The 24660-nt window shown below is 41.9% G+C and overlaps 1 protein-coding gene across 37 annotated transcripts in view; it reads right to left on the bottom strand.

Annotated features, from left to right (window-relative positions):
- LOC118374629 (trichohyalin-like) overlaps window positions 1-19747 on the bottom strand; it is a 127190-nt gene extending 107443 nt beyond the window's left edge. For all 37 annotated transcript variants that reach the window (XM_052483559.1, XM_052483564.1, XM_052483560.1 and 34 more), the window contains exons 1-3: window positions 18185-19747; window positions 7484-7567; window positions 7150-7275 (exon numbers count right to left, since the gene is read on the bottom strand). The gene's annotated coding sequence lies outside the window, so the exon portion shown is untranslated. The remainder of the gene's footprint in view (window positions 1-7149; window positions 7276-7483; window positions 7568-18184) is intronic.
- Window positions 19748-24660: the final 4913 nt, after the last annotated feature.

Raw genomic sequence — 24660 nt, 5'->3', positions numbered from 1 at the left:
CTCGGTCTTACCCCTTCCCCTACCTCTCAGCCATCTACCACCTCACCATTAAACCTACTACCCCTCACCCTCACCCCTTCCTCTCAGCCCTCTACCACCTCACCATTAAACCTACTACCCCTCACCCTCACCCCTTCCTCTCAGCCCCTACCACCTCACCATTAAACCTACTACCCCTCACCCTCACCCCTCCCCTACCTCTCAGCCCTCTACCACCTCACCATTAAACCTACTACCCCTCACCCTCACCCCTTCCCCTACCTCTCAGCCCTCTACCACCTCACCATTAAACCTACTACCCCTCACCCTCACCCCGTCCCCTACCTCTCAGCCCTTTACCACCTCACCATTAAACCTACTACCCCTCGGTCTCACCCCTTCCCCTACCTCACAACCCTCTAACACATCACCATTAAACCTACTACCCCTCACCCTCACCCCTACCTCTCATCCCTCTACCACCTCACCATTAAACCTACTACCCCACCCTCACCCCTTCCTCTCAGCCCTTTACCACCTCACCATTAAACCTACTACCCCTCGGTCTCACCCCTTCCCCTACCTCTCAGCCCTCTTCCACCTCACCATTAAACCTACTACCCCTCGGTCTCACCCCTTCCCCTACCTCTCAGCCATCTACCACCTCACCATTAAACCTACTACCCCTCACCCTCACCCCTTCCTCTCAGCCCTCTACCACCTCACCATTAAACCTACTACCCCTCACCCTCACCCCGTCCCCTACCTCTCAGCCCTCTACCACCTCACCATTACACCTACTACCCCTCACCCTCACCCCTTCCCCTACCTCTCAGCCCCCTACCACCTCACCATTAATCCTACTACCCCTCACCCCTTCCCCTACCTCTCAGCCCTTTACCACCTCACCATTAAACCTACTACCCCTCGGTCTCACCCCTTCCCCTACCTCTCAACCCTCTACCACCTCACCATTAAACCTACTACCCCTCACTCTCACCCCTTCCCTTACCTCTCAGCCCTCTACCACCTCACCATTAAAACCTACTACCCCCTCGGTCTCACCCCGTCCCCTACCTCTCAGCCCTCTACCACCTCACCATTACACCTACTACCCCTCACCCTCACCCCTTCCCCTACCTCTCAGTCCTCTACCCCCTCACCATTAAACCTACTACCCCTCACCCTCACTATCCACCCGCCCCTCTCTGTCCTCTGCTGTGTTGTCCAATGGTATTAGCTGTGTGTTGATATTTAGATGGATGAGTGGAGAGTAAGGAAGAGAAAAGATCCAAACACACCACACCGACACACACACACCCTTACAGCCCCTCAGCGCTCTCCTGTCCTCACAAGCATGGTTTCCCCCTCTAATTGCTGCCATTCGTCAGTGTGTGTGTGTGTGCGTGTGTGTGTGTGTGTGTGTGTGTGTGTGTGTGTGTGTGTGTGTGTGTGTGTGTGTGTGTGTGTGTGTGTGTGTGTGTGTGTGCGTGCGTGCGTGCGTGCGTGCGTGTGTGAGAGAGAGAGTGAGTGTGGTATAGGGCTGCCACAGCACCACCTGAAGTCCCCTGTCAGTACTACAGTGTTTGCTACTGCCTCAGTCACACCTCAACATCTACAGCAATCTACCATTCAACTGTCTCACTGCAAGGTTGCCACCAGGCACGCACACAAAGCTCTCATTTAACACACAGCTCTCAGTTAATACACACACAGCTCTCATTTAACACACACACACACACACACAGAACTGTATATTATTGTTGTCATATGAGGGACATTGTCATTGTTAACGGTCATGAAGATCAATCTAAATGAAAAACACACGCAGACAGAAACTAAAGACAAACTCACACAGTGCTTCAATACACTGCAACCTCATACAACACTGATACACATTTCCGTACTGGATTAAAACCAATTCAGATATTTGAATCTCTCCCTCTGTCCATCTCTCTGTATCTCTAGCTGAATAGTCGAAGCAAACTGTATTTGAATGGTTAAACAACAACAGTTAATGTTGTCTATTATTCATTCAGTCACAATCACATTATAATGTGGTGATTAGTTACACTGCCTGGCTTCTATGTTCCTATAAGAAGCCTTTAAGTATTTTGTAATGTAGCAATTTATTGATTTTTTATTCATATTCTACATCATTGTCTGTCAGTTTTACGTCCAGCGCCAGACAATCTACAATTTATTATGTCATCTTGTTTTGATTATAAATGAGTGTTTCCCTCACAACCTATCAACTACAGCAATCTACACCTAACACAGACACCTTATCAATCAGAGGATCACACTGTCACACACACACACGCACACACACATATACACGTACACAGCCATCAGTCAGCTTCATCAAACTAACTCATCTATCTTACGGTCTGTCTGTGAAGCCAGGGAGGAACAGTTGTCCAACCTTAGCATTCGTCAGAATTACAGTCTGATATTAACAACACACAGAAATATTCATCTGGGAGGTAAACACTAACCGGCTTAAAAAATAAAATGAGATTATTTTACAGGAATATCCTCACAGAGGACCTCAGGGGTAATGAGGAGAACAGGAGGCTGTTTACCCCCCCCCCCCTTCCCTCTCTCTCTATAAGTCCCTCTCTCCTCTACAGTCCCTCACTCTTTCTCAGGTGAGATTTGAAAAGGTATGATTACTTTGTATGTGCGTTCACATTCATATGTTTGTGCACGCATGTGTGTGTGAGAGAGTAAAAAGGTAGGATTGCCTAGGATCCCTGTCTCACTCCCTCCCTCTCTGTCCTATTCATATTTCACCTTCAATTTCATTTTTTCATCAGTCAGGGAGCTGCCTGCCGCAGTGATTCAATTATGCTTTGTGATTGGCCCGCTGGCATCCTGAAGGGTCACGGAAAGGTTAAAGAATTCAGTGGCACAAACATGATTATGGCTCTGTAGCGTCTGATCAGAACCGCTGCTTATCACAGAACACTGGACCTGACTGGCTGGTTGTGTGCCTAGAGGTTCTGGAGGGGTTTACATGTTCACTGTTCAAAACAAATGTTTACATGTTGTAGTAGTTTATATTGAACTCGTAGGCACACACAGCCGAGGACCCAAATTGCAGCTACTCATTGACACGGAGGCAGGCAGACATTAAATCCTTGTTATACACGGAGCGAATAGGCAATGTAATGACATCAACTCTCATCTCCCCAATACTACCTAGAGACAGGAGCTATATAATAAGTCTGACTAATATCCAGCTGTGTTTCTTGACAAACATGTACACTCTGCCCTCCCTGCATCTATCCATATCCTCACTGGGGCCGAGCTCTCTGCCATCCAAGACCTCTATATCAGGTGGTGTGAAAGGAAGGCCAGGAAAATCATTAAAAAGACTCCAGTCACCGAAGCCATAGACGGTTCTCTCTGCTACCGCACGGCCATAGGTACAGGGTCCTGAACAGCTTATATTCCCAAGCCATAAGACGGCTAAATAGATAATAAAATGGCTACACAGACTATCAGAGTTGACGCTTGTAATTTATTTCTATTTTTGCACTGACTGTATGCACATTCACAGGGCCCTAAACACTCACACAGACACACACAAAAATTCACTCCATCATCGGCTCATACACATAACATGCACATACAGTACCAGACAAAAGTTTGGACACACCTACTCATTACAGGGTTTCTCGTTATTTTTACGATTTTCTACATTGTAGAATAATAGTGAAGACATAAAAACAATGAAATAACACATTAGGAATCATGTAGTAACAAAAAAAGTGTTAAACAAATATATTTTATATTTGAGATTCTTCAAAGTAGCCACCCTTTAGCACTGTTGGCATTCTCTCAACCAGCTTCATGAGGTAGCCACCTGGAATGTATTTCAATTAACAGGTGTACCTTGTTAAAAGTTAATTTGTGGAATTTCTTTCCTTCTTAACAAGTTTGGGGTGGTATACAGAATAAAGTATGGTATTTTACCAAATAGGGCTATGGCAAGAACAGCTCAAATAAGCAAAGAGAAATGACAGTCCATCATTACTTTAAGACATGACGGTCACTCAATGCAGAACATTTCAGCATATGTGGGAACTCCTTCAAGACTGTTGGGAAAAGTATTCCAGGTGAAGCTGGTTGAGAGAATGCCAATAGTGTGCAAAGCTGTCATCAAGGCCAAAAGGTGTCAACTTTGAAGAATCTCAAGTATAAAATATAATTGGATTAGTAACCAAAAACACTTTTTTGGTTACTACATGATCCCATATGTGTTATTTCATAGTTTTGATGTCTTCACTATTATTCTACAATGTAGAAAATAGTAAATATGAATAAAAACCCTTGAAAGAGTAGGTGTGTCCAAACTTTTGACTGGTACTGTATATTTATACTGACTCTACCTACACACACAAACCCACTCAAATACAGTTGAAGTCGGAAGTAGCCAAATACACATAAACTCATTTTTTCTCAATTCCTGACATTTAATCCGAGTAAACATTCCCTGTCTTAGGTCAGTTAGGATCACCACTTTATTTTAAGAATGTAAAATGTCAGAATAACAGTACAGATAATTATTTAATTCAGCTTTTATTTATTTCATCACATTCCCAGTGGGTCAGAAGTTTACATACACTCGAATGGTATTTGGTAGCATTGCCTTTAACTTGGGTCAAACATTTTGGGTAGCCTTCCACAAGCTTCCCACAATAAATTGGGTGAATTTTGGCCCATTCCTCCTGACAGAGCTGGTGAAACTGAGTCAGGTTTGTAGGCCTCCTTGCTCTTCACACGCTTTTTCAATTCTGCCCAAAAATGTTCTATAGGATTGAGGTCAGGGCTTTGTGATAAGCATTCCAATACCTTGACTTTGTTGTCCTTAAGCCATTTTGCCACAACTTTTAAAGTATGCTTGGGGTCATTGTCCATTTGGAAGACACATTTACGACCAAGCTTTAACTTCCTGAATGATGTCTTGAGATGTTGCTTCAATATATCCACATAATTTCCCTCCCTCATGACGCAATCTATTTTGTGAAGTGCACCAGTCCCTCCTGCAGCAAAGCACCCCCACAACATGATGCTGCCACCCCCGTGCTTCACTGTTGGGATGGTGTTCTTCGGCTTGCAAGCCACCCCCTTTATCCTCCAAACATAACGATGGTCATTTGGCCAAACAGTTCTATTTTTGTTTCATCAGACCAGAGGACATTTCTCCAAAAAGTACGATCTTTGTCCCCATGTGCAGTTGCAAACCGTAGTCTGGCTTTTTATGCCGGTTTTGGAGCAGTGGCTTCTTCCTTGCTGAGTGGCCTTTCAGGTTATGTAGATATAGGACTCGTTTTACTGTGGATATAGATATTTTTGTACCTGTTTCCTCCAGCATCTTCACAAGGTCCTTTGCTGTTGTTCTGGAATTGATTTGCACTTTTCACACCAAAGCACGTTCATCTCTAGGAGACAGAACACGTCTCCTTCCTGAGCGGTTTGACGGCTGCGTGGTCCCATTGTGTTTATACTTGCGTACTATTGTTTGTACAGATGAACGTGCTACCTTCAGGCGTTTGTAAATTGCACCCAAGGATGAAACAGACTTGTGGATGTGTACAATTTTTTTCCGAGGTCTTGGCTGATTTCTCTTGATTTTCCCATGATGTCAAGCAAAGAGGCACTGAGTTTGAAGGTAGGCCTTGAAATACATCCACAGGTACACCTCCAATTGACTAAAATGATGTCAGTTAGCCTATCAGAAGCTTCTAAAGCCATGACGTCATTTTCTGGAATTTTCCAAGCTGTTTAAAGGCACAGTCAACTTAGTGTATGTCAACTTCTGACCCACTGGAATTGTGATACAGTGAACTATAAGTGAAATAATCTGTCTGTAAACAATTGTTGGAAAATTTGACTTGTGTCATACACAAAGTAGACGTCCTAACCGACTAAAACTATAGTTTGTTAACAAGAAATTTGTGGAGTGGTTTAAAAACAAGTTTTGATGACTCCAACATAAGTGTATGTAAACTTCTGACTGTACAATCATCATATGCTGCTACTCTGTTTATCATCCTGATGCCTAGTGACCCCTATACTTTTCTACCTCTATCACTCCAGTTTCCCTGCTGATTGTAAATATGGTATCATAAACTGGGTGGTTAGAGCCCTGAATGGTGATTGGCTGACAAAACATGTATTTTTACTGCTCTAATTACGTTGGTAACCAGTTTATAATAGCAATAAGGCACCTCAGGGTTTTGTGGTATATGGCCAATATACCACGACTAAGGGCTGTGTCCAGGCACTGTGCTTGTGACATTAAAACTTGAAACATATGTTCTAACAGAGGATATCCTTGTTGCATAACTAAATGGTAACGTCTTCACAAGACATAATCTAATGCAATGTGACGAGAAATAATCATGATGCTTTTGTTTCCTGAGCCTGTTTCTGAGTGATGGCTTTGTGACGAACGAACGAACAAGCACACACACACACATATTCCTCCAAGGGGAGGTAAGATGTGAATAATACATTAGCAGATTCATATTGGGAGTGATGCTTGTCAATCAAACTCCCCCCAAAAACACAAGCCATCAGGGAGGATTCAGAGAGACTCTATTTAGGTCTGGTGTGTGTGTGTGTGTGTGTGTGTGTGTGTGTGTGTGTGTGTGTGTGAAAAAGTGAGACACTGTCAGTCGATGGGGCTGTTTGGCGCTAGATTCCCCTGGCGAGGCCTAATTGACGGTGCAACGGCCAAATCTGTCCCCCTCTACAACGCCTCCCTGTACTATATTCAATATGGCTATTTACATGGCCCGCGTCAGTGAGCAAACAAGCTCATTTAAAAGTTCACATGCTAATGTGTGACATTTAAAGCAAACTTTACACGGGGAAAGGACACGCAACAATAGATTTTGATTCTTTTCTTGTCCGTGAATCTCATCAGGCATCTTCCATATTTATGAGTGGGAGAACAAAGGGACACCTTAGCAGAGGAGAGGAGGGAGGGGTGGGGTGCTGGAGTGTGGTTTGGAGGGTGACAATACACATGTTGACAAACAAACAAGTTCTCCATTACATCTGGAGTAGTGTGTGTGTGGACTCGTTGTGTGTATGCTAAGCCTGTGTGAGCTGTATCTATTGTGTGCACATGGAAGTGTGTGTGTGTGTATGTACCTGCCGCATAGTTTGCGTGTGTGAGCTCTGGACTTGATCCAGCTGAGACTGTAGGCGAGCCGTGTCCTCTACCCTCATTCTGCTCTCTCTCTGGGTCTCACACAGCCTCCTCTCCTGGGTCTGCAACTAACACACACACACACACACACACACACACACACACACACACACACACACACACACACACACACACACACACACACACACACACACACACACACACACACACACACACACACACACACACACACACACACACACACACACACACACGGTAGAACGAGACAGATATTCAAACTACCCTATCCCCAACACCAGCTCTATCTCTACCTACCTCTGATAGAAGAGTCTTCTCTCTCTGTCTGAGAGTCAGAATATCCCTCCTCTGTCTCTCTTCCTCCTCCCTGACACTCTCCACCTGGAACAGACACAAAAAGAAACAGATAGGAACAATTAAAACAGAGACCTGCTAAATTATTCTGAGTATTAAGGTATTTTTGGCAGAGATAGTGCATGTTAGCATAGGTAAAATGCAGAGAGAAAGAGAAAGAGAGAGAGATAGAGAAAGAGAGACCACTGTATGACGCCTCCAGCCATCCTCACTCCACTACCCCCAGACATCGACCAGACCCAACCGAGACAGGACAGGGATGAGTGGAGCCCATCACACCCCATCTCCCCAGCCAGAACAGGGCTATATCCCTCCCTGCTCTGTTCATTCACTAGAGCATGCTCGCACCATGATCCTGCCTATTGATTTCAGCTTAAGTAATGAGCCAGCTTATCCAAAAATCTTTAGCGTTTGGGCTCAAGTTAAGGGAGTCGATGGGGGCCATTTCCCTTTCTGAAAAGCACATGCAGACTTTTTATGTACGGAGGGACAAGACAAATCCTGAAGCTGATAAATCAATAGGGCTTTCTGTCGATGGACACACACACACACACACACACACACACACACACACACACACACACACACACACACACACACACACACACACACACACACACACACACACACACACACACACACACACACACACACACACAGCTGACTAATGGTCTTTTTTAAGGCAATTAAAGTGAGCTGTAAACGTATGAAGGCCAATCAATGTGGATGTGGGTCTATTATCAGTGCTTTAACACTGATATACTGTGTGTGTTTGTGTTTTAGTCTATTATCAGTGCTTTAACACTGATATACTGTGTGTGTGTTTTAGTCTATTATCAGTGCTTTAACACTGAATTAGAAGAGGCTTTAATTAAAGAGCAGCTAGGGGTCTAGCTGAGGTGTGTTGAAGTCATTTATCTAGAACAGTAGAGACCTCAACATGTCACTCTACAGGACACTATTCTACTGCACTGCCCCCTTCTGCCAGAAGTCAAAGTGAATCCAAGCCAATTCATTGTAGAACAATACCAAAGTTTATTTGTACTTTCTATTTCCGGATTAATTCAATGTTCACACCAGTAGAAAACATGGAAATGTAGTAAATTGAAAATGTATGGAAAACTAACTCCGCCAGCTTAGACCGTCGCTTTAGGCTTTCCCTCGCTGTTCTCAGCTTTGCCAAAGATGAGGAGCGCGTTGGTAAAACCAGCATACAGACAACACTTCCCTAAGGTAGTTGGTTCCACATTAATATATTCATTCGACTGTGATTTGTACATCAGCAAAAAAGCTTCCCCTTTGATGTTACATGCTGTGCCCCCCCTCATTCTCTCACACACACACACCTGTCCATATTCCCTCAGATATGAAACCAATGAAATTGACATTTTATATCGGGGGGGTCTACATCCTAAATCAGTAAAAAATAAGATAGTGAGACTTGGTCATGCTTTGTGGAGAATGTAGATTGGCATGGTGATGGATTAGGCTTGGTTCAGAGGGTGGCTACAGGGGTGACTGGGAGACTGGTCATGCTGTGTGGAGAATGTAGATTGGCATGGTGATGGATTAGGCTTGGTTCAGAGGGTGGCTACAGGGGTGACTGGGAGACTGGTCATGCTGTGTGGAGAATGTAGATTGGCATGGTGATGGATTAGGCTTGGTTCAGAGGGTGGCTACAGGGGTGACTGGGAGGCTGGTCATGCTGTGTGGAGAATGTAGATTGGCATGGTGATGGATTAGGCTTGGTTCAGAGGGTGGCTACAGGGGTGACTGGGAGACTGGTCATGCTGTGTGGAGAATGTAGAATGGCATGGTGATGGATTAGGCTTGGTTCAGAGGGTGGCTACAGGGGTGACTGGGAGACTGGTCATGCTGTGTGGAGAATGTATATTGGCATGGTGATGGATTAGGCTTGGTTCAGAGGGTGGCTACAGGGGTGACTGGGAGACTGGTCATGCTGTGTGGAGAATGTAGATTGGCATGGTGATGGATTAGGCTTGGTTCAGAGGGTGGCGACAGGGGTGACTTGGAGACTGGTCATGCTGTGTGGAGAATGTAGATTGGCATGGTGATGGATTAGGCTTGGTTCAGAGGGTGGCTACAGGGGAGACTGGTCATGCGGAAGACAGAAGCAGCGGACTACGGAGCCCTGGAACCAGGTCAACACAACGTCAAACCTTAAGAATCTACGGCGGGGGTGGGGGGTTCTACGAAGCTAAAATATGAAATTGTTAGCTATTTGATGAAACATTGAATTTGACCTTACTGCTATTAGCCCATAGAAACACATTGAATAACAGTTCATACACGGAAAAACAGATCGTCAAAAGGAGGTTTGTTTTAAAGTGTCTGTCCTACTGTACATGTGAGCGATATAAGAAAGATTAGGATTTCTTTTTTTTATGGACCCATATTTAACCTCTTATTTTTGGCACCAAACTACTTTCATATATACAGTACTTCCATAAATGCTTTAAACTGGTACCAGGCTACCATTAGAGCTAGACCCTTAGAGGAGTCTTGTTTGGCTTGTCTCGTCTTTCCAAATAGTGGGCATATTAGATTGTAGGACAAACCGTTTTCTGTCAAACACTGCTGTACCCCGTAACCCCGGCCACCTTCCACCGCAGACGCGGAAGGCCGACATTGGCGGATGCGGTGGATTGAGACGCTGCCCACGCAACAACAAACAAACTCCAGATATCTCTCGTTTAAACAGACAGATTTTGCTGGGGATTTTTGTATTATGCTAATTTGATTTCCATGGGGGCGCGGACATCAACTCTAGGGGGTTTTAACAGCGATAATAGAACTAAGGCCCAATGCTTTTTAGGCAACCCATAACAATAAGGCCTTACTGGTATGGCATATGAATATGGTAGTAGCAATGAAATATGGTATATGAATATGGTAGTAGCAATTAAATATGGTATATGAATATGGTAGTAGCAATGAAATATGGTATATGAATATGGTAGTTGCAATGAAATATGGTAGTAGCTCCACCTTTCCCTCTGATAGGCCTATAAGCAATGGCAAAAATCCCACCTAGCCTATCTATCTATCCATCCAATCATTTGTGTCTAGGGGCTAGGAGCTGTTTCTGGACAGAGCCATGGAGAAAGAAAAGGAAAAACATTTGAGGTGATTTCTATTTCAAAGTTACATTGTCCTAATAGAATGTCAAACAATTTGACCTGGGATCGAAAATACATCCCTTGACATTTTTTAGATAATTGTTTTTAATCAAAGTGATGTTTTTGTGGCATTTTGGTCAATGGACAAATAGTGACCTTACCTTGAGAAGAATGGTGCATCACATTGGCTGGGTTTTGATGAACAAACAAGTTGAAGGTGTGTCAAGGCTTGACCCCTTACTGTCCAATCAGAACGTGCTCCAAATATGTGATTGCTTCAAGTTGTGTATTTATGGTCTTGTATTTATTGCGTTGTCATCAACTCCAATTCAAATGTTAGTCCTTTATAGCCTTGTTTGTTAAATAGCCTACAGAAACAAAATAACAAAATGTAGGCCTATCTCATATTTGCTTAATATGTTGAACACGTTTTTCAACAGTATGGCTTCAAAATGTAAATGCATTGTTAACATAGCATTCACGCTGATATAGGCATACTGTAAAATGCATTATGTCTGAGCCATGGACATGCCTAATGTTGTCAATAAGCAATATTAAATTCACTATTGATAAGACCTAAAAAATAAAGTGAATAATTCTAATCAAATGTAACAACAACTTGTTTTGAATAGGCTATGTCTAAATATAGTTACAGACACCATAATTGCTCCCCGTGGGAATATAATATTAGGCCTATGACAACGTAGAATATGGAGGGTGACACGCACATCCTAACTTTTGACAGGAGCTGGAAACAGATGTAATATAAAGAGAAAAGGGGGAACGTCCACTCACCGTTACTGCTCTGAAATATACACGGACTGTACAAAACATTATTAACGCTTTCCATCACAGACTGACCAGGTGAAAGAAAGCTATGATCCCTTATTGATGTCACTTGTTAAATCCACTTTAAATCAGTGTAGATGAAGGGGAGGAGACCGGTTAAATGATTTTCCAGCCTTGAGACAATTGAGGCATGGATTGTGTATGTGTCCCATTCAGAGGGTGAATGGGCAAGACGCTTCTGGGTTTTTTATGCTCAACAGTTTCCCATGTGTGTCAAGAATGGTCCACCACCCAAAGGACATCCAGTCAGCTTCAAACAACTGTGGGAAGCATTGGATTCAACATGGGCAACATGTAGAGTCCATGCCCCAGACGAATTGAGGCTGTTCTGAGGGCAAAGGGGGGTGCAACTTAATATTGTGTTCTTAATGTTTTGTACACTCAGTGTACATAGCTATTGCCTGTCATCACGGTTGATATGGCCAGTAGCCCTAGTGGCATTCCCACGTGAAAGGTAAACAAACGGTCTAATATAGCCCAGAAGCAGGTTCAGCACCACGGACAGCGATCTGAATTCCCACGATTTGACAGAGGAAGGTCGAAAATGCAACTTTTTACAAAATTATGAACAAATACAATAAGCAGTCTTTTTAAATAAATTAATGTTATTTAAACGTAATGTCCTACAGTCACTGACACCTTTCATGCAATGGACATCGCACATAATGAGTCCAAACATTTCACAGAAGCTGGACAAAAATAATGTCCAATATAAATAAAAAAGAGGAATGACTGTTTTGCTGCTCGGGATATCTTTATAAAACGTGGGTGATGTACATAAGGTTAAATCCATGCCATAACCAATTGCGTTATAGGTACGACCAGCTTTTAGTCGGTCTTAAATATCGGTCTTAAATATCCCTTGTTGCGCTTACTGAAATTGGCATATTGGCACGTTTTTAAAGACACACTTCAAATATTTCCACCCTTCCTACCTCAGCGCAAGAGAGCGGATGTTAGACAGGTAAATTGACGAACCTGGCATAAGGGATGGAAAATGCCAGTGCGCCAGTTTTTACATAACAAAATTGCAAACTAACGTGCATTTGAACTCCCCCCACCATTCAGCTGAAAAGGTGGCGCGGGGAATTCAAAAATATTCTTTAGAAATATTTAACTTTCACACATTAACAAGTCCAATACAGGAAATGAAAGATAAACATCTTGTTCATCTACCCATCATGTCCGATTTTTTTTATGTTTTACAGCGAAAACACAACATATATTTATGTTAGACCACCACCAAATAAAATAAAAAACAGCCATTTTTCCCAGCCAAAGATAGAGTCACAAAAGCAGGATTAGAGATACAATGAATCACTAACCTTTTGAAAATCTTCATCAGATGACACTCATATGACATGTTACACAATACATTTATGTTTTGTTCGATAATATGCATATTTATATCCACAAATCTCGGTTTACATTGACGCCATGTTCAGAAATGCCTCCAAAATATTCGGAGGAATTATAGAAAGCTACGCCAGATAACAGAAATACTCATCATAAACTTTGACTAAAGATACATGTTCTACATATAATTAAAGATACACTGGTTCTTAATGCAACCGCTGTGTCAGATTTTTTTTAAACGTTACGAAAAAAGCCTACCATGCAATAATCTGAGACAGCGCTCAGACTTAATATATTTCTCCGCCATGTTGGAGTCAACAGAAATACGAAATGACATCATAAATATTCCCTTACCTTTGATGAACTTTCATCAGAATGCAGTGCAAGGAGTCCTAGTTCCACAATAAATCTTTGTTTTGTTCCATAATGTCCAATACTAGTGTCCAATTAGCTGCATTTGGTAGCACTTTCAGCTCATGTGCCCAAAAGCTGACGCTGGTCCAGGAGAACTCAGACGAAAACTTCAAAAAGATATAGTCCAGGTCGAATAAACTAGTCAAACTAAGTAGAGAATCAATCTTCAGGATGTTATTTTCATATATATCCAATAACGTTCCAACCGGAGCATACGTTTTCATCTGCAGCCAAATGGAACGATGGTGACATCCACAGACAAATGCGCCACAGGGAAATTGCATTCTGCCAAGACAGTGACTATTTCCCCTCCCATTCGGTCAAAGTTCACACCAGAAGCTCCATTACACGTTCTACTGAATGAGGACATCTAGTGGAAGGCGTAGGAAGTGCTACCAGATCTATATCTTATTTGGAAGTGAATAGGCGATGACTTGAAATTAGACACGCATTCAGAATTTCACTTCCTGTTTGGAAGATTGCCTGACCTATGAGTTCTGTTATACTCACTGACATAATTCAAACAGTTTTAGAAACTTCAGAGTGTTTTCTATCAAATAGTAATAATAATATGCATATATCTAGGACAGAGTAGGATGCAGTTCACTATGGGCACGCAATTCATCCAAAGTGAAAATACTGCCCCCTATCCCCAACAAGTTAATGTCATAAATAGCATGAAATAAAGGAAAGTGCATAGAAATGCAGCATCGTGGCTTTTTTCATACCTGGATGGGAACATGTCAACTTAATCTAGTTTACAGCCAGGTCAAGCAATTGATATTCAGAGTACGTGTGTCTAATCTGGGTTAAATCAGTTTACCTAATAAGAGAAGGGCACACAGCAGCTGACTCAGCGATTAGCATGTAGCATTGGCATAAAAAAAAGTAGCATTAGCATCCCATTAGAACGTGCTGTAGTTAGCAAAGAGCGTTGGAGTCCTGTGCTAGTCCCTGCCTTTAAACATGCAGATGTTGTGATTAGCATTCAGTGCGCTATATAGAGCGCTATAACGTCCCAGTCAAACTAAAGGCACTATCTTTCATTAGTGCATTAGCTCAGCTAATGGCTAGGCTAATGTTTATACTAAGTAGAGAAAGGTGAGGACTTCACTTAAGAAATTGGATTAACTCTGAAGTACTTTAGATTTAACAACAGTAGGAAAGTGCCTTGGCTCTAACTAAAGACAAAGCAAATGTTTAATCACAAAAGTTGGTTGAGAACTGAGAAATAGTTGCAGGGAGAGGAGAGGGGTCGAATGAGCCAATTGGAAGTGGAAGATGATCAGGTGACCAAAGACTGTGACCTAAAATGTTGTGTATTGTGGTGCAGGAATGAAGCACTCGGAAAGGAACATTTACAGAACCGTGTGAGTGGGCTTTTCTTTCTTTGTTCTCACTGTTTTGACAAAAAAAAAAAAAAGAAGTTTCCAAAGTCACTTGGGCTACATTACAGTGGGTGCATATACAAGGTTTGGATCCTTGGGATGTGGCAATCACCCAACTGCTGTTTGATGACCATGACTGTAACCATGATATCATCTGATTCTAATGATGAACCCTTCCAGACACTATAAAACTACCCACAGCAGAAGACTCCCCTCGTATTGCATAACCCATCCATCTGCACAACCAGACACAGTCAAAACTGATCCATATCTACAACGCACTCTGCCACGACACAGCCCAAACACACGCAGAGACAGAGTTGTAAATTAAGAGAGCTTTTGGTTTGTGAGGGTGGTGGTTACAGATGGGAGGAGTTTTCCTGTCAGACATGAATCTTCGTCTGTCCTGCAACCGCTAACTGGAGCCGGTACACTGTCTGTCTGTCTGTCTTTCATATGGTTGGAGACTAAGGAACGCCCTAGCTGACTAAACTAAAGGAAACCCATGGCACTATTAGAGGGGAAGAGTCCTTGGACATGAAATAAACAGACACCACTACAGACATATTGAATGTCCCAGAGCACACACAGTAACATCTGTCCCTCTCCACTCACATCTTACTCAGCAGTAGCACACAGAGAGAGAGAGAGAGGACTGGAAATCAAACATGAAACCCTCTTGAGAGCCCTCATTCATAGCCTCATTTGCATATTTAATTAGGCTCTTCGTTACAGGATAAGTAGCGTTTATTCAATTTGCTGAGTCTCGTTTGCTGGCACACGTTCAATGAAACCCCAGCGAAGACAAGCTGGCACTGAAGAGAGTGGGGGGGCAGAGGAGGGAGAAAAATTAACTGCCATTCATCAACAGCTGTTCACCATCAGGTGGCTTCTCACCATGCATGCACAAATTCACTGGCTCTTCAGCCACTCATTATCATTAACATGATGAGCTCTATGCAGTGACAGTTTGTGATTCTCTCTCTCTCGCACTTTCTGTCTCTTATCGTGTGTGAGGGCTCTTTAATCCCTCATCATCATTAGGCCAGTTTAGCATAATTAGCATCGTTAGCCAGATGAGCTGTGCAGCCTCCGTTTCTCTCTCTCTGCCTGCCACAGCAGTGGTTTCAAGTAGTTTTGCAACAGACATTGGCCATTAAAAAGACAATAAGAATAATATAATATATATAATAATATATGCCATTTAGCAGACGCTTTTATCCAAAGCGACTTACAGTCATGTGTGCATACATTCTACGTATGGGTGGTCCCGGGAATCGAACCCACTACCCTGGCGTTACAAGCGCCATGCTCTACCAACTGAGCTACAGGAGGACCACAAGAAGTATCTTAAAATCTGTATGCTCAGAACATAGGCCTAACTATTGCTTCATTACCTATATAACACAAGGATTTTGTGTGAATTATAATTTACCCTACATAATTCTACATAATCCTAAATCCATAATTACATTCATAGAGGCTGGTGTTAAAACCACAAGTGAATTAGATACAGTATGTATATTGGATAGATACAAATCAAAAGTTGGGGGGCCACGCCTTGAGACCCCTGCTCTCTGTCATCTCAAGGAGACACCTTCTCAAAGCATCAACACACAAGTGACCACTCCTGTCTCTGTACAACACACTACGACAGCACACGAGTAGGACAAAAGCTAGAGCTCGGCTTCATTCAGTGAAATTAAACATGCTCTCGTCAGCCGCAGGGAAGCGAGCCGAGTAATGCATTATTCATCTGTACTTCACAAAGGAACATTAATCAATTATGAAGATATGAAGAGCGGTAAGTAGGAGACGGAAGACAAGGCCAGCAGTATTAATATGCGGCTGCATCGTGAGGCTAACGCTTTCCTCGCAAATCAATACTTTGTAGATTCATTTTGAGCGGTTGTGCTAAGATGAGGGAGGGGGGGGGGTGTCTTAGGGTCTGAATTAACATGACTCACCCGTTCTTTTCTGCTTGTTTTTGTCGTTTACTGTATTTTGTCTTGGTTTACACAACGGAGGAGAAAGGCAAAAGACCTTCAACGGGAGAAAAGGAGAAGTATGAAGAATGTGGCTGAACATTATCGAAATGAAGAGGAGACAAAGACAAAAGAGACAAGAGTGACAAAAGAGACAGAAAGAGCAACCATGAAGTTTGAGTATTGAATTTGGATAATAAAAGATCTCCTTTTCGAACAAGATGAAACTCTGAAATGTTGTCACCACACACTTCAAAATCACTTCTATGGCTAATCCTTATTTATGAACCCACGTCCCGGATGATAACCAATCATTATATAAAGTGCATCCTAAGCTAGGCTAAATAAAACTACGGCTTTCTATCCACACAGGAAGTGGCTAAATCTGACTCACCTAACCGACTCTAATGCAGGAAGTTTTCTGGCAAAAGTTTTTTGGGTCGCTTAAGTCCAAAGAGTGTAATATTTTGTATTTATTGATTCATTTTGGCATGTAAAAACATTTTCCGTGGAAACTTAAACGACTAAAACCAGATACAAAGTATGTCGAAAAGATAATGGACCTAGACTTCTATGTTTTTCAAAAATATAATCTTTGAGAACTAACAATGACCAAAATAAAAGCTGGACAGTCAAGAAGAATTTTAAATAAAAATAAAAAACCCTGACAGAAGGCTCTAATAAAACTAAGAGAACTGAGGGGCACATTTCACTAACGCCATATAAGGACACGTTTACGGGTTGTTGTTTAAATCATTTATCCCCTTGACATTGAGCTTCTAACCGTATGTCATTGAGTGGCTGACCAAGAGGTAGAGAAAGTATTGTGAGTCATGCCAAGGTTGTGATCTGGCCATATTAGAATAGAATACAAGTGTAGTGATTTATGAACAACAAATGTGATTCAACAACTAACCATAGTCTTAACCTTAACTACCCTGACCTTAGAACTGACAATAGACAACGAAACAAATACCAAGGGAGAGGAAAGAGGGACAGAATGAAAGAGTGAATGAAAGAAAGATAATTGAAAGAGAGGGAGAGAGTGGTTATGAAGATTGCACCCTAATGGCAGTTATGTTGCCCATGTTCTCGCATTGTATATTCATATAAGCAGAAGTATTCTAATATTCCTAATGACATTTCTGTCTATGACTGGGTCTGGTGGTGCTTATTCCATTACATAGCCCATTAAGGGAGGGGATCATGAAAAATGCATAGAATGTATGAGTGAAGGTACATGGGACATTAACCACATTGTAGGGAGAAATATGGAGAGAGAGAAAGAGAGGAAGGGGGAGAGAAAGAGAGAGCCCCCACATTAACTGGGCCATATGGTTGAAAGACTCCTCATCCCTCTGGTCACCTCAGGGCCAAACAGTTGCCCCAAGACACTGAACTAAGGTCATTTTATAATTTTTCTGCCTAATGTTTAAGGATAGGATGGAAGGATGGTAAGCTGATCCAATATCTGTGCCTAAGGGTACCAATCTAATCTACCTCACCCCTTACCTCAGCATTCAAATTGGATGCAATCTCCTCCCATTCCTTCCTGGCAAGGGCCCGGGCCTGTCTCTTCTTCCACTTCTCTTCTCCTCCTCCAGTCTCTGGTCGTCATCATGTTGTCTCTCATCCTCTCTCTTCCTCTGCTTCTCTTTCCTTCTCTCATCCACTCTCTTCCTCTGCTTCTCTTTCCTTCTCTCATCCACTCTCTTCCTCTGCTTCTCTTTCCTTCTCTCATCTCTCTTCCTCTGCTTCTCTTTCCTTCTCTCATCCTCTCTCTTCCTCTGCTTCTCTCATCCTCTCTCTTCCTCTGCTTCTCTCCGCTTCCTCTGCTTCTCTTTCCTTCTCTCCTCTTCATTTGCTTCTTTCCTTCTCTCCTCTTCTCTCTTCCTCCACTTCTCTCCTCTTCATCTGCTTCTCTTTCCTTCCCTCATCCTCTCTTCCTCTGCTTCTCTTCTCCTCTCTCTTCCTCTGCTTCTCTTTCCTTCTCTCATCCTCTCTCTTCCTCTGCTTCTCTTTCCTTCTCTCATCCTCATCTGCTTCTCTTTCTTTCTCTCATTCTCTCTCTTCCTCTGCTTCTTTCCTTCTCTCCTCTTCCTCTGCTTCTCTTTCCTTCTCTCCTCTTCCTTTCCTTCTCTCCTCTTCTCTCTTCCACGGCTTCTCTTTCATAATCTCATCCTCTCTTTTCCTCTGCTTCTCTTTCCTTGTCTTCCTCTACTTCTCTCATCCTCTCTCTTCCTCTGCTTCTCTTTCCTTCTCTCATCCTCTCTCTTCCTCTGCTTCTCTCCGCTTCCTCTGCTTCTCTTTCCTTCTCTCCTCTTCATTTGCTTCTCTTTCCTTCTCTCCTCTTCTCTCTTCCTCCACTTCTCTCCTCTTCTCTCTTACTCTGCTTCTCTTTCCTTCTCTCTTCCTCTACTTCTCTTTCCTTCCCTCATCCTCTCTTCCTCTGCTTCTCTTTCCTTCTCTTCTCCTCTCTCTTCCTCTGCTTCTCTTTCCTTCTCTCATCCTCTCTCTTCCTCTGCTTCTCTTTCCTTCTCTCATCCTCATCTGCTTCTCTTTCCTTCTCTCCTCTTTCTTTCCTTCTCTCCTCTTCTCTCTTCCACGGCTTCTCTTTCATATTCTCATCCTCTCTTTTCCTCTGCTTCTCTTTCCTTGTCTTCCTCTACTTCTCTCATCCTCTGCTTCTCTTTCTTTCTCTCATCTTCTGCTTCTCTTCCCTTCTCTCATCCTCTTTCTTCCTCTGCTCATCTTTCCTTCTCTCATCCTCTGCTTCTCATTCTTTCTCTCATCTTCTGCTTCTCTTTCCTTCTCTCATCTTCTGCTTCTCTTTCCTTCTCTCATCCTCTGCTTCTCCTTCCTTCTCTCCTCTTCCTCTACCTCTCTTTCCTTCTCTCATCCTCTCTCTTCCTCTGCTTCTTTTTTCTTTTCTCCTCTTCTCTCTTCCTCTACTACTCGTTCCTTCTCTCCTCTTCTCTCTTCCTCTGCTTCTCTTTCATTCTCTCCTCCCCTCTCTTCCTCTTCTCTCCTCCTCTGCTTCTCTTTCCTTTCCTCTTCCTCTGCTTCTTTTTCCTTCTCTCTTCCTCTACTACTCTTTCCTTCTCTCCTCCTCTCTCTTACTCTGCTTCTCTTTCCTTCTCTCCTCCTCTCTCTTCCTCTGCTTCTCTTTCTTTTCGTCTTCCTCCCTCTTCCTCTCCAGCTCTCTGTCTGTGTTCTTCCTCCACTCCTCTTCTGCTTTCCTCTGTTCCGCCTCCTGTTTCTTCACCTCCTCCTCTAGCTGTCTCATCCTATCCTTCTGTTTGGAAAGCTGAGGGGAGACCACACAGAAATACTACAATTTTCTATAAGAACATATAGTGCCTTTGGAATGTATTCAGACCCCTTTACTTTTTCAACAAAAAAATTACGTTAGAGCCTTATTCTAAAATGGATTAAATCATTCACCCCCCTCATCAACCTATACACAATACCCCATAATGACAAAGCAAAAACCTGATAAGTATTCAGACACTTTACTCAGTACTTTGTTGAAGCACCTTTGGAAGCTATTACAGCATTGAGTCTTGGGTATGATGCTACAAGCTTGACACACCTGTATCAAATCAAATCAAATTGTATTGGTCAAATACACATGGTTAGCAGATGTTATTGGGAGTGTAGCGAAATGCTTATGCTTCTAGATCAGACAGTGCAGCAGTATCTAACAGGTAATATCTAACACATTCCACAACAAAACCTAATACACACAATCTAGTAAAGGAATGGTTAAGAATATATGAGTATAAAATATATGGATGAGCAGTGACAGAGTGGCTAAGATGCAATAGATAGTGTAGTATTCAGTATAGTGTAGTATTCAGTATACTGTATATACAGTGGTTGCTCCACTAAAATGTTGTGATTATGCTGCAGGACAGGGGTAATTTGTGGTTTAGAACGGTACCCTGCGTCACTAGTTCATTGCTCCAGAACAGCGCAAGGGGTTGTTAGAGCACTGATTATGCTTTTGGGTCCCAAGGCGCTACTGTGTCCCTGTAGTACTGTAGCCTACTCCCGACAGGTCACGTAGTACAGCGCCTTAGTGGTGGAGCGGACTAAGACATTGCATCGCAGTGCAAGCTGTCTTCCTACAGATGCTGGTTCAATACCCGTGATGGTCTCGACTGGGAGAACCGTGAGATGATGGAGGTTTTTGGTTTCTCTCCCTCTAAAAACAGAAATAAATCATTCTAAATAACAAACTGGCTTTATTTACAAAAAGACCCCCACCCCGCCCCACTGGGTAGCACAGAGCAAAACTTTAAGGGCCATTGCACTAATTTTGTCGCTGACTAGGGAAGCGTTCCCGCTGTTCTTAGTGCCAGACTGCACGTTCAAACTAAAATGCCCCTTAGATATGAATTCGGAGGGTAGATATTATTAAATATTAAAGCATTAGACCTCTCACTAAAGGCATCAGTCAAAAGTTGTACTTAAATCCGAACAGGATTTAACGAAAAATGACATGAAAAGCACCCATTTGTAAATTGTAATTGGAAAGTAATTGGAAAGAAAGATATAAATTATTTGTGTCTTACCCAACTGCTCACCAGGCACAGCAAGGGCCGTCCGGACCGTTATGCTGTTCTGCTATAGCCTAATAAACAAATGCCAGTGGCTTATATCTTCAAAATGCTTTAAATGCTTTATTATCCAAATGTAAAAGCATATACTGTACAATACTGTATTTCTTCATCAGCATCTTTATGCTTTCGTTAATAAAATTATGATAAAAATACATTTACATTTAAGTCATAAAATACTCTTTCAAAATGCCAATGTGTATTTAGTTATGGATCCATAACGAATTACTATGGGAATAAATATCACTGAATTACAGAAATATTGGAACAAAGTTGTCTAATGAAGGTAAACAAATTGTTGCTTACTGGAAAATACTCTTTCATACACACATGGTAATGTTATACAGCGCCATTATGGCTATTAGCAGGTAGCTGGACAATAGACTTGCCAAGAAGGAGGGTAGGGGGAGAATTCTATCGTCAAATGTATTTCTTAGTTAGGTTAGCTGTATCACAGTTAGGTTGGCAGTGATTGGTTGCAATTTCAGTTTAATCCACCAGAAAAGACAAAACAAATAATACAACAAAAAGTATTATCATTATTATTATGCATCACATCCAACTGTGATTGGGAGTCCCATAGGGCAGTGCACAATTGGCCCAGCGTTTCTCTCCCTCTAAAAAACAGAAATAAATGTTTGGGCCTTTAGAAATATTATTTTGCCCTTTATTCAGATTACAAATTGCTCACTTTCAGTTTTTTTTTAAAATTACCTCCAAAATATCGTTATATATTATCAACTTGATGGCCCAGTCATATAGCCGGCACCTACATAAAGCTGAGTGACTCACTCATTCATGGCTTTGGATTAAAATAAATAAGTACCGATATTCTTTCTGATAGTCTTTAACTTCTCATGGCTGGGGGGCGGTATTGAGTCGCTTGGGTGAATAAGGTGCCCAGAGTAAACTGCCTGCTACTCAGGCCCAGAAGCTAATATATGCATATTATTAGTAGATTTGGATAGAAAACACTCTGAAGTTTCTAAAACTGTTTGAATGATGTCTGTGACTATAACAGAACTGAGAAAAAAAACAGAGAAAAAATCCAACCAGGAAGTGGGAAATCTGAGGTTTGTAGTTTTTCAACTCTTTGCCTATCCAATACACTGTGTAAATGTATGGCTTCCACTAGATATCAACAGTCTTTAGAACCTTGTTTCAGGCTTCTACTGTGAAAGGAGAAAGAATAAGAGCTGTTTGACTAAGGTGTCTGGCAGAAGGCCATGAGCTGGTCATGCGTGCAGCCATGAGAGCGACCTGCGATCCATTGCATTTCAAAAGACAAAAGGTATTGTCTGGTGGTAACATTATTGAAGATTTATGTTAAAAACATCCTAAAGATTGATTCTATACATCGCTTGACATGTTTCTACGAACTGTAACTGAACTTTTTGACTTTTCGTCTGGACCTAGTGCTCGCGAATTTGGATTTGTGAACTAAAAGCGCGAACAAAAAGGAGCTATTTGGACATAAATTATGGACTTTATTGAACAAAACAAACATTTATTGTGGAAGTGGGATTTCTGGAAGTGCATTCCGATGAAGATCATCAAAGGTAAGTGAATACAACATGGTGGGTATCTGTATGGCTTGTTTTGGTCTCTGAGCGCTGTACTCAGATTATTGCATGGTGTGCTTTTTCTGTAAAGCTTTTTTGAAATCTGATACAGCGGTTGCATTAAGGAGAAGTATATCTATAATTCCATGCATTACACTTGTATCTTTTATCAATGTTTATTATGAGTATTTCTGTGAATTGATGTGGCTCTCTGCAAAATCACCGGATGTTTTGGAAACAAAACATTACTGAACATAACACGCCAATGTAAACTGAAATTTTGGGATATAAATATGAACTTTACCGAACAAAACATACATGTATTGTGTAACATGAAGTCCTATGAGTGTCATCTGATGAAGATCATCAAAGGTTAGTGATTCATTTTATCTTTATTTCTGCTTTTTGTGACTCCTCTCTTTAGCTTGTAAAAATGGCTATGTTTTTCTGTGACTAGGTGCTGACCTAACATAATCGCATGGTATGCTTTCGTCGTGAAGCCTTTTTGAAATCAGACACTGTGGTGGGATTAACAACAAGTTTATCTTTAAAATGGTGTGTAATACTTGTATGTTTGAGGAATATTAATTATGAGATTTTGAATTTGGCGCCCTGCACTTTCACTGGCTGTTGTCAAGTCGATCCCGTTAACGGGATCTCAGCCATAATTAATGAGGACATTTTTTGGTTATCCTGACCTGGAAACCATGTACAGTATTATAATAGCCCATTACCTTTACCAATGCCTCACTGTATTTTGATACTTTGTGGATGGGGCCTCCCCAGTGGAGCATTGCCACAGATGCAGGTTCGATACCCGTGCCGGCCGCCACCGGGAGACCCATGAGGCGGATTTTGGTTTTAATTTAGAATCCTCTATATGTAATTATTGGCGGAGAGTCACGTCATATTTTTAGATATACTGAGTCTCACTAGTGTTGAGTAATGTGCTGTTAAAAGTGGTGTAGGTCTTATTTATTTAAAGAGCATATTGAAGTTAGAAGCAATAGGATTTGAAGCAACAGCCTACAACTTTCAGCACTGTTTCGTGCTGCTCTGAGACAAGCATGGGGACTGGTCTTGATAAAATAATTAGATTTTTATTTTTCACTGAATCTCTGTTTGGGTATTGGTTAGACTACAATTATACAATTAGGGTGTAGAAATGTTATGCTCTTAGTGTAACTTTTATTTAACTAGGCAAGTCAGTTAAGAACAAATTATTATTTACAAGGACTGCCTACTCCTTCCTCCCCATCGGGGAATTGAACCCCGGTCTCCCACGTGACAGCACGACATGGGATTCTTTAGCTAAATAGCCTAGTACTGTAGCCTACTCCCGACTGCAACGTCGTACAGCACCATATTTTATGGAAACCCAGACGTTTTGGTTTTTTTCTTGGAATAGAAACCATAATATTAGTCAAATGAATAAAGCAACATTTCTTAAAATCTGTCCCATTTACTATGTTCTTACAAAAAAGGTTTTAAATTCTCTAGTACAGCCACTATTGAAGGCTATCAAATGCTTCTCAAAGATACCCTCGGGTGGTCAAACTAGCACGAACTAGCATTAATGGTAACAGTGGTTGACACTTAAATAACGTGCCATAGAAAACTGCGTCACCATGCAAGCTGTGCTTGTACACTGCAAACTTTTAAAGGACAAATCACTGTACATATGAGATAAGTAATGCAAGATATGTAAACATTCTTAAAGTGGCATTATTAAAGTGACTAGTGTTCCATTTATTAAAGTGGCTAATGTGCTTGTGATGGTTGTTTAACAATCTGATGGCCTTGA

This window comes from Oncorhynchus keta, chromosome 28 (assembly GCF_023373465.1).
Source record: "Oncorhynchus keta strain PuntledgeMale-10-30-2019 chromosome 28, Oket_V2, whole genome shotgun sequence".
Taxonomy (NCBI): domain Eukaryota; kingdom Metazoa; phylum Chordata; class Actinopteri; order Salmoniformes; family Salmonidae; genus Oncorhynchus; species Oncorhynchus keta.
This window is presented reverse-complemented; position numbering and strand designations above follow the sequence as displayed.